The 10298-nt window shown below is 35.8% G+C and overlaps 2 non-coding genes across 2 annotated transcripts; one reads left to right on the top strand and one right to left on the bottom strand.

Annotated features, from left to right (window-relative positions):
- Positions 1 to 8229: 8229 nt before the first annotated feature.
- TRNAK-CUU (transfer RNA lysine (anticodon CUU)) lies at positions 8230 to 8302 on the bottom strand. Its single transcript has one exon. It is a non-coding gene; the product is annotated as a tRNA-Lys (tRNA).
- Positions 8303 to 8701: 399 nt separating this feature from the next.
- On the top strand, positions 8702 to 8773 carry TRNAP-CGG (transfer RNA proline (anticodon CGG)). The gene has a single exon. It is a non-coding gene; the product is annotated as a tRNA-Pro (tRNA).
- The last annotated feature ends 1525 nt before the right edge of the window (positions 8774 to 10298 follow it).

A 10298-nucleotide genomic window follows, 5' to 3' on the forward strand; every position in this document is an offset into this window, starting at 1 on the left:
TATGTAATACTCAGCAGTATAATATGATGCACTTACTAGTAACCACCATAGGAGTAAGGAACCCCAAAGAAACATCATGCTAGATAGGTTCTCGCTACATCGTATGTAAACATAAGACAAGTGACTCGTCCCAAATGAATGAGGACATGAATGTAAATAAAAGGGTGGACAAATTAGACAAGTGTAAATATTAGACATTATAAGTAAAACGGACAATGCATTGCTGAACGTCAGTGCCGATCAGGATGCTAGGTACAAGGGAGCATCATAATTACACAGACGCAATGCTCTGACTAACAAAACCCATGTAATCGCCAAGTAGTGGCGTATTTGGACAAAACTTGAAAGGAAGCGACGGTAACGTGATCCATATAGACTGACAACAGTAAAAGTCACACCAGCTTTAAGTGGAGAAACCAAAGGACAACATATTGAATCAACTTGTGCTAGACGGCCGGGTGTCTCCTAAATACTGAAAGCACACTCCTGCTTCCGACAGTGATAAACTCAATAGACAGCTGTTAACTAGACAATCATATAGGTAGTGGTGTTCCCATGGCTTACTTCGGCATTGATAAGTGCAAACAGACAATCGTCGAAATTACATTCTTAAGACCGGCATCAGCGAATCCACATACGGGCGCTATGCAATATGATTCCAATTAATCAGCAGCAGAAAAGATAATTCTGTGCAAAGCAGAATTATGGTCAGCCTGCTACGAAGGCGGGCACACACACAACACAGGGTACTTACCCTTCTGACAGGTGTAAACAAGCAGAGACTGCTATACCTTTCATAAATGCACTTGCACTATTAACGGAACGCATTTCCAACTGGACACCAAAAAATACTCACTAACTGCTATTCAAAACGCCTACGATGCACAGAAACTGAGACAGAATAACTGATCACTGTTGTGGAGAACTTCCCTTAAGCTATAACGTCTAGAAGATAGAACATGAGGAGAATTCTTCATCTTGCACACAACTCGATCTGGGCAGGTGAAAGCTGGGGGGCACCGTCGCCAAAGTAAACACACCGATCCTGATGCTAAAAATCCATGACGTTCACTGGACAGTTTAACAGACAATGAAGATAAAGTATATATTATGAATATCAACGGAGATTTTGACCAATAAGTGGCGCTATCATAACATCGTACTGAGGACATATTAATTGAACGCTTCGTAAGAGACACAAATAGTGTATAGATGAAAGTTAAATGTGTAGATATCGACTCTTATGGATGGACACTTCAAATTGTAAGCCTATGTACAAAGTTCCATTCCAACTTCTTGGGAGAATGCAGAATTCTTGACTTCTTAAATTGTCACTCGGGAGAACTGGATCACATAAGGCACCAGGTTACGTACGATTAAATGGCTAAACAACACAAGCAAAATTAGCAGGAACAAGTGATAAACCTGTATCCGTACTTGCCACTTGAATAAATCACAATGATGACAATGTTCTGGATTCCACTTCCGGAATGTCATATTTTCACTGGCAAATTTACCATAAACTCCTGATGCTTCCATATTACATAAAGGCACGGATATTTCTGAATAGGACAGATGATGAAAGTACTTACTTCTGATACGCTTCACGGACATTGCGAATGAGTTGGGGGGCCCCGCTGCTAAAAATTTAAGTGAACATTAGATACATCATTTCTGACTGCAAGTAAAAATATGGCTCACTGGAAAACATGATGAGCAGTCCGCTCTGAGAATGTCATTCACTAGATATTTGAGTATGCAGAAGTAACTGAACAGAGCCAACTTAAAACAATACACCTTCACAAAGATGGTTCACGTGGCAGCCTGGGCTAATAAGTGTATCCCAACTACATTCGGAATTTCATATTATGCTAAATAGTGGCACACTTGCCAAAACCTGTGAAAGTGTTCCTTGAAGCATAAAGTGAAGCCCACAGCCTGTCAACCTTAACGATGGCGGCTGTAGATTAGAGATTAGACATAGTTTATCAACGCGCACCAAATTAATCATGCCATGATGTCTTCGTGTTCGACTTCCAGTACCCAGAATCCCTTGCGCGAACCCGCGAACATGATGCTTCGGCAGGGTTGCCAAATACAAAAGGATTACAAGAGGTAAGTAATAACTTGTACTAATAATACAATTGTAGAATCATTTACAATGGGGCGTTACACCCGGCGAATTTAAAATACCGCTAATTTTACAGTAATTATGTGATATTTTCAAATAAATAAAAGATAATCGAAATGTGGTACAAGAGCGCCCTAGACAATATTATTTTACATGAGAAACCGTTATCACGACTCACTTATCTGCTTTCGATTTCGAGCCATTTTGAAAATCGGCATTTATTTTCGCGTTTCTAAACAGCTGAAAACGGAAAGCCACTAGGTGACTTATGATAACGGTACCTTACGCAAAATAATATTGTCTAGGGCGCTCTTGTTCCATATTTCAATTATGTTTTATCTATTTGAAGATATCACAGAATTACTGTAAAATTAGCGGTATTTTAATTTCGCCGGGATGAAGACTCTTAATGTTGAAAAATAATGCTGTTGAGGATCAGGGGAGCAGAATCGTCTTCAGTGGCATATTTAGGAGGCTATCGGGCTCAAGCTCCCCCCGAAATAAATTTGTTAGTTTTTCGAATTCCACGTACAAAATAATCCTTCTTACCATTTCTAGTAAGAATGTCATTGACTTTTCATTTTCTTATTCTCTTTGTTCAGAAATTATACTGTATTTGTCAAATTTCATTCCATGTAAGAACTGTGTCATTTTGTTCTTTCTTTCGTTCTTTCTACTTTTCTGTTTCTTTTTCTTGATGTTTCTTTCGTTTCGCCTATCATACTTTATCGACCGTTGTTAGTTGTGATTCAAGTCGGCCGTCATCAGTAACACCAAAACTAAAAGGAGTTGATAAACGAAACTGGTGTTCCACACCAACTTGTGACGGGACTTTAGTATTATAACAAAGGAAAAATTATATCGTTTATTTTTAAAAGAAGGAAATGTTTGAATTAAAGAAAATCAAAACGGGGGAATAATCAGGCCGGGAAATTAGGTAGGCCAAGAGGATGCTTCCTTTTTCTTGTATAAATAGAATAAACGGTTAGATTCACTTCTAAATTTTTGTATCATAGGCTATCATATAGGATTTATCGGTCTGCAATTCTTGCCATTATAACTTCAATTGATGCATAAATTAAAATATATTTAATTCTCAAACTTAGGTGGGCAATTGTCCACTTCCCTTCCTGTGTCGGGCATAGCCCCTCGAAACAAAATCCTAAATACGCCATTGGTTGTCTTCAACATTGGGAGGTGGGCAGATTTGAGGCTTATTCTAGGGAAGGGAGATGAAACGTATATTACGGTAGATGAATCTGATTTCTGAGGTGAACCTGTTGTAGAGTATATTATATATTAGGCGATGTAGATGAAGTAGTAGTACATATAAGTATTACAAATCACTGCAGTGAACACATTCTGAAATCTGAATACATGCAAATTTATAATTTCTAATTAGGCATCCACAAAGATCCATGTTAAATTTTTTTATAATAATATAATAATATAAATAATGACTTCCCTAAAACTATGAAGAAAGAATATCAATTATGTATGACGCAACAATACTCTTATTTGAGAAAAATTATGATAATCTCAATAGCATTACAGGAATCGTTACAGAAATCTCACGCATGTCATATACTCTTTAGTTAACAGACGTAACCTTAATGTAATGGAGAAAAATATTCCAGTAATTAAATTCTTTTCTTTGCTTACGAAGCATCCTCTCTCAAAAGAAAAATTGGGACACGCGGAAATACGTAGGAACAAACCATGGTTCGTCCAGGAATGCATTAAACTAGCAGAGAAGAGAAACAGTCAAAATTACGTTGGCTACAAAATCCGAATGAAATAACTACACAAAATTTGGTAGACATCAGGCGGAAAACTTCCAAAACTTTTAGAACAAAGAAACGCGATTTCTTGAAAGCTAAAATTCAGGAACTTGAAGATAATAGTAAAAATAAAAACATTCGGGATAAAGGGATCAACGAATTTAAGAAAGGCTATCAACCTCGTGCTTATATACTAAAGAAAGTTGACGGAACAGTTCTCACTGCTACAGATAGCATTTTAAATAGATGGAAAGATTTCTTTGACGATTTGCTTAACACGCAGACAAAATCCAATGTGCTTGGAGAAAGAGAGATACACGCCGCAGAACCGTATATTCCAGAACCCAACCAAATAGAAGTAGAAATCGCTATAAAGAAATTAAAGAAACACAAATCTCCGGGTGTAGACGAAATTCCGACTGAGTTAATTTTAGCTGGAGGCGAAAAATTGTGGAACAAGATACACAAACTTGTCCTTCTTATCTGGAACAAGGAAGAATTGCCACAAGAGTGGAAAGAATCAATCATTATTCCAATCCACAAGAAAGGCGAAAAAATTGACTGTAATAATTATCGAGGCATTTCTCTTCTGTCAACATCCTATAAAATCCTTTCAAACATTCTATTAGCAAGATTGACCCCATACACAGATCAAATTATTGGGGATTATCAGTGCGGATTTAGACGAAATCGATCAACTATCGACCAAATATTTACCATTCGACAAATACTCGAAAAGAAGTGGGAACACAATACCCCGGTACATCAACTATTTATTGATTTTAGAAAGGCTTATGACTTGGTTAGGAGAGAAACATTATATAATGTTCTTACAGAATTTGGAATACCGAAAAAGCTAATTAGATTAATTAAGACATGTTTAAATGAATCCCAAAGTAAAGTCCGGGCAGGAAAATTTTTGTCCACGAGTTTTCACATCGAGAATGGCCTGAAACAAGAAGATGCGTTGTCGCCATTATTATTCAACTTTGTCCTGGAATACGCTATAAGGAAAATCAAAGATAACAACCAGGGCCTAGAGTTGAACGGTGTTCACTAGGTTATGTCGTACGCTGATGATGTAAATTTAATAGGGGATGATAGGAGAACAAAAGAAATGCAGAGGTCTTATTAAACGCTTGCAGGGACATGGGTTTAGAAGTATATGCAGAGGAAACTAAATACATGGAAGTGCGTCGGGATCTAATACGGCAAATTATGAATGCATCAAAATATCGAGTAATACTTTTGATAAAGTGGATACTTTCAAATATCTAGGATCAATATTAACAAACGAAAATCATATTCAAGAAAAAATTAAATGTCGATTAAAAACAGGAAATTCAGTTCAAAATCCCTTGTCGTCGCTAATTCTGTCGAGGAATTTGAAGCTTAAAATATACAAAACGATAATCATGCCAGTTGTTTTGTATGGTTTCGAAACAGAGGGAAACTTACTCTGAGGGAAGATCATAGACTGAAAGTATTTGAGAACAAGATCCTGAGACGAATATTCGGACCCAAGAGGAACGGGAATGGGGAATGGCGGAAACTTCATAACGAGTAACTACATAACTTAAACGGATTACCAAGCATTGTTAGGGTCATCAAGTCTAGAAGGCTTAGGTGGGCAGGTCATGTAGCTAGAATGGAAGAAAGTAGGAATGCTTTCAAAGTTTTAACTGGAAGACCAATCGGAAAACGCCCATTAGGAAGACCAAGGCACAGAGGACAATATTAAGATGGATTTCGCAGAAATAGGAATACAAATAGAAACTGGATCCAGTCGGCTAAGGATAGAAGTCAGTGGAGAGCTTTTGTGAACGCGGCATTGAACCTCCCGGTTCCATAGACCATAGAGTTAGTTAGCTTACGAAGCATGAGTAGTTGCCTAGACTGATACTACAAATAGATGAAATGCGCATTTACTGAAAAGATTGGGTAGTCATAGTCTCCTGACATTGGGTAGTCTATATACTCGTGGTATACTAGGGCCTAGGGGAGAGGAGGAGATAAAATTTCACATCAGGTTACGTCACGCACAGCCGCACATCTTCATTTTCATTAAAAATGGAAAAGCCAAGAGGAACCAATTTCGTCTAACTTTCCTTTGTGACAGTCGGACACAAATCATCACACTTATCTGCAAAAAGCACTTTTCAAATCGGATTATTGGGAGAGCCTCCAGTTTCAATGTTGGGGGACATGTCCTACCATTTCTCCGGAATTTGTGCCCATACCTACAGCTGAGACAACTTTCCAGCACGAGGAGAAGAGCATACCCTCCTCTGGCATTTATTGCAATTTGTGCCCAAGTTAGCGGAAGTGGAATTAATACATATTGATGAGACTACTAAACGCACTACAGCACGAAGTTCAGTTTGAAATACTACAGAATACGATTCTTTTTTTTAAAAAAAATGGAAAAGCCAAGAAAAATCAATTTCATCTTTCATTCCTTTGTGGCAGTCGGACACAAATCATCACACTTATCCCAAAAAGCACTTTTCACGTCATATTATTGGGGGGACAGGCCCCCAGGTCAAAGATTAGGGGGACATGTCTCCCGGGATTTGCACCAGTGGTAACAGCATTAATTTCCAGTAATAATTGTAAACTTTTGAAATTTTATTCTGTATGTGATTGTGACCACACAAATAGGATTTTAATTTCGTTTCTTTTAGGGTAAAAAATATTTTGTGAAATGTAATGGAAATTCAGAAGGAACCGTCTTTGCGAATTTCTCAATATTGATCGATGGAGCAGCAGCACATGTTTAGTGTTTGTATCCAAAATTTAAAATATAGTTTGGCTACTACATATTTTTTTGAAACTACAGTAATTAATTTCATAATGAATGAAAGTTCTGTTTTAAGGTTACTTATTGTTAATTCGCATATTAAAGATACACTAACACACATATACAGTATATAATGTGTGTATATGTTTTGTATGTAGTTAGGTAAATAAAAATATCACACAATTAGATATGATTACAAAAAATGGTGATGCAAATAGTTTATGGAGAAATGATTTCATTAAATTTCTTCAGATTGGAAGCATTTCATATATCAATGGAATAATAATAATAATAATAATAATAATAATAATAATAATAATAATAATAATAATAATAATAATAATAATAATAATAATAGCTCTTTCGTGGCTAAGCGGTTAGCATACGAGCCTTTGGCGTGGGAGACCCGGCTGCGATTCCTGGCGGGAGCTCATGTGGTTCGGATTCCACGTTAATCAGTAGGTCCTCTCTCATATAGGCTCGCAGCTGAAAGGGGACGTTAAACTCGAAATCAACTCAATAATAATAAAATTTGAACATCCACTTCCTTTCTAACACTCTCTATTCGCACCCGCAGATGGTAAATTTTGATGTATAGGTTACGATAAAAAAAAAAAAAAGTTCAAATAAGTAAAGAATACAGTACATAACTAACCTACTGAGATCTAGGGGAGAGCTAAAGATAGGCCTTGTAAAAAATAAGATTTTTTCTGAACTTGTAAGTACAATGTTTATTTTTCGTGATAAGTTATATACATACAGTATCAATATGTGTAAGTCGTAACATCAGGACGAAAGCAGAATCCATTTCGGTATCATTGTACTGAAGTGGGGAGGGCTTGAGCTGTCACTCCCATGCCTACTCAAATGATATTGATTTACCATTAACTTCGGTACTATCATTTTTCTAACTGGATACACAGAGTTGCCATTTTATGACTCGTACTATTACATAAGAGTGTCTGAGTGATTTATTTTTCCTTCTATTTCCCTTTTTTAACCCTTCTTTCACTTATACGAGAAATGATATTATTATTATTATTATTATTATTATTATTATTATTATTATTATTATTATTATTATTATTATTATTATTATTATTATTATTATTAAATTTATGTATGTATGTGGTCTGTGGATGACACGTTATTAATGCTTTCACATCCTGAAAAAAAACTTCTGGTTTGCTTTTTAGTATGTAAAAATCCGGCCCCGTTGAAAAAATCATACGTCTCCCAAGAAAAACTTCCTGGGTAAACCGCTATAATTTGCTATCCTAATTTGCGCATATTTACTATTATGGAGATCAACATAATATGTACTAAAGGAGTTTCCTTATATTTGAAAACTTTATGACCTTTGAATTTATACCATAAAAATTATCTGATCTTCACCCCTCATACAATGCTAAGGTAAGTTAGTCGAATCAAAATGTTCAAAAAGAACAGTTGAAGAAAAACGAAATCATAATTAATATTGATTTAAAATATAAGTTTTAGCTATAACAAAAAGTTACCGCCCAGCGTGGGGCTCGAACCCACGACCCTGAGATTAAGAGTCTCATGCTCTACCGACTGAGCTAGCCGGGCACGCTTTTTTCGATCCGTCTGACGCTTTAGCCACGGCAACATATTACGAACAACACAAGGAAGCAATGCAATGAGTGAAAGTAAAATTATAGGATTTTCTCTTCACTGTTCTATCTTTGGCTATTTTCACATATATATTAATACAAACTAATGTGTGTTTGTATTCTCGCTATACCTGCGACCATTATAATTTCTCAAAAACCGGTACATGAGACCGTAATGAACATTTCAAATCGATATTTATTGTGTCTTGCATAAAATTACTAGAAATCTATATTTAAATTAGGTATTTGACGTATCTCGAAACAGGACAGAAGATAACAAGTAATATAGAGAATAAATGAATGTAACCAAACACCGTACAAGCACCATTGACAATTGAGGCACTTTCAAGCGTGTGGCCTGTTGGTCTAGGGGTATGATTCTCGCTTCGGGTGCGAGAGGTCCCGGGTTCAAATCCCGGACAGGCCCGTTAACTTTTTCCTATTTATTATTATTAAAATAATAAAAATATAGAATAAAAATTATAATTAGATTTGTACTTTTTTTTTAAATTTCAGCTTTATATACAGCTGAAATTCCAGCTTCGGTCATTTTTACTTTTCGTGTTCGCTATAATGTTCCTCATTGTATTGTTAGCACTACATCATCTCTTCTTGACTTGAATTAAACTATAGTGCTGTTTCACTGAATAAACTACTGGATTGCGCAGAATTTCCTCAAAGAAGGTTCATTAAAATAAAAAAAGTGTGATTTTTAAAGAGAAGTTCTCGACCATAGAAGCTAATAAACATTCATCTGAACTTATAAATACAGGATATATTAATTTATTTCACGGTGAGCAATAATATATTTTTTTATTACATCTTCTCTACGGTCAGAACGCTCGTATTGTACCCTGCTTAGTGGCAGTAATGTCGAACTATTTATAATGATAGCAGGAGTGCACACAATGGAGGGCGTAAAACAGAATGTATTAAAATCCTATAACAAAAAAAAAAAAAAAAGTACTACGCTTTCTGTTAACCGAGCCTCTGGGTTATCCGAGGTAGCTATTATTTATATTTATTTTTATCTTGAACGTAATAGTTAAAGTGATAAGCCTTGCTTTAAGATCTTAACCTAATATATAATTTTCTAAATTTTATAGAACAATTCATTGCATTTTACATTGAATATCAACATTCATCCCGGAAAATCCGAGACCGTCACGGAATCGAGATCTGCGTCCCGGCGTTCCAAAAATATTTCTCGGGACGCTTCAATGTCCCGGATTTCAGCGAAAAAAGGAACATTATAGTTTTTTTTTTTTTTTTTTTTTTTTTTTTTTTTTTTTTTTTTACACGATTAGGTATATAAGTATTCTCTTCAAGTTCTAAGTATGGCAATTCAAAAGTTGAAAAAAAACTTGAATGCATAGAACATGGATTTAATTAAGTTCACGATTTAACTATGACATTATACGAAGCATTCTTTTCATTGGGCCAGGGCCAGGTTTTACTACACAACCTTATTGTTATCTTTAGTATTCTGTTTCAATCTGCATCCTGCTTCTAAAATATTTTAATCAATAATCCCTGACTGATATTTTTGGTAATTTTCCGCTGACCATTCAAGAAGAAATATTTATTGTTTTAATTAATAAACCTTAACAGACAATGGGAAAATGTTTTGAGTATTTGCTTATTTTAAAACAAAAAAGCCAATTAACCGTTCTATATAAAGAAAATAATAAAAAATAGACAAAACGTGTGAAAGGCAGGGTCGGATCCAGGATTTTCCGACGGGGGGTGCACCATAACTACCAAAATAACCAGTCTCATTCGAACTCTTCAGACATGTGACAATATTCTTTACACTTGATACACAGTACGTGGGGGGGGGGGGGAATTTAAAGAGGCTCGCAACTGATATGCAGGGAAAATTTTCTCTTTCCCTGGCTTCTGTTTTCTTCCCTACTTGACAAATGTTATATTGCTTTGCTTCGTGAATCCTT

This window comes from Thermobia domestica, chromosome 8 (assembly GCF_964235325.1).
Source record: "Thermobia domestica chromosome 8, izTheDome1.hap1.1, whole genome shotgun sequence".
NCBI classification, from domain to species: Eukaryota; Metazoa; Arthropoda; class Insecta; order Zygentoma; family Lepismatidae; genus Thermobia; species Thermobia domestica.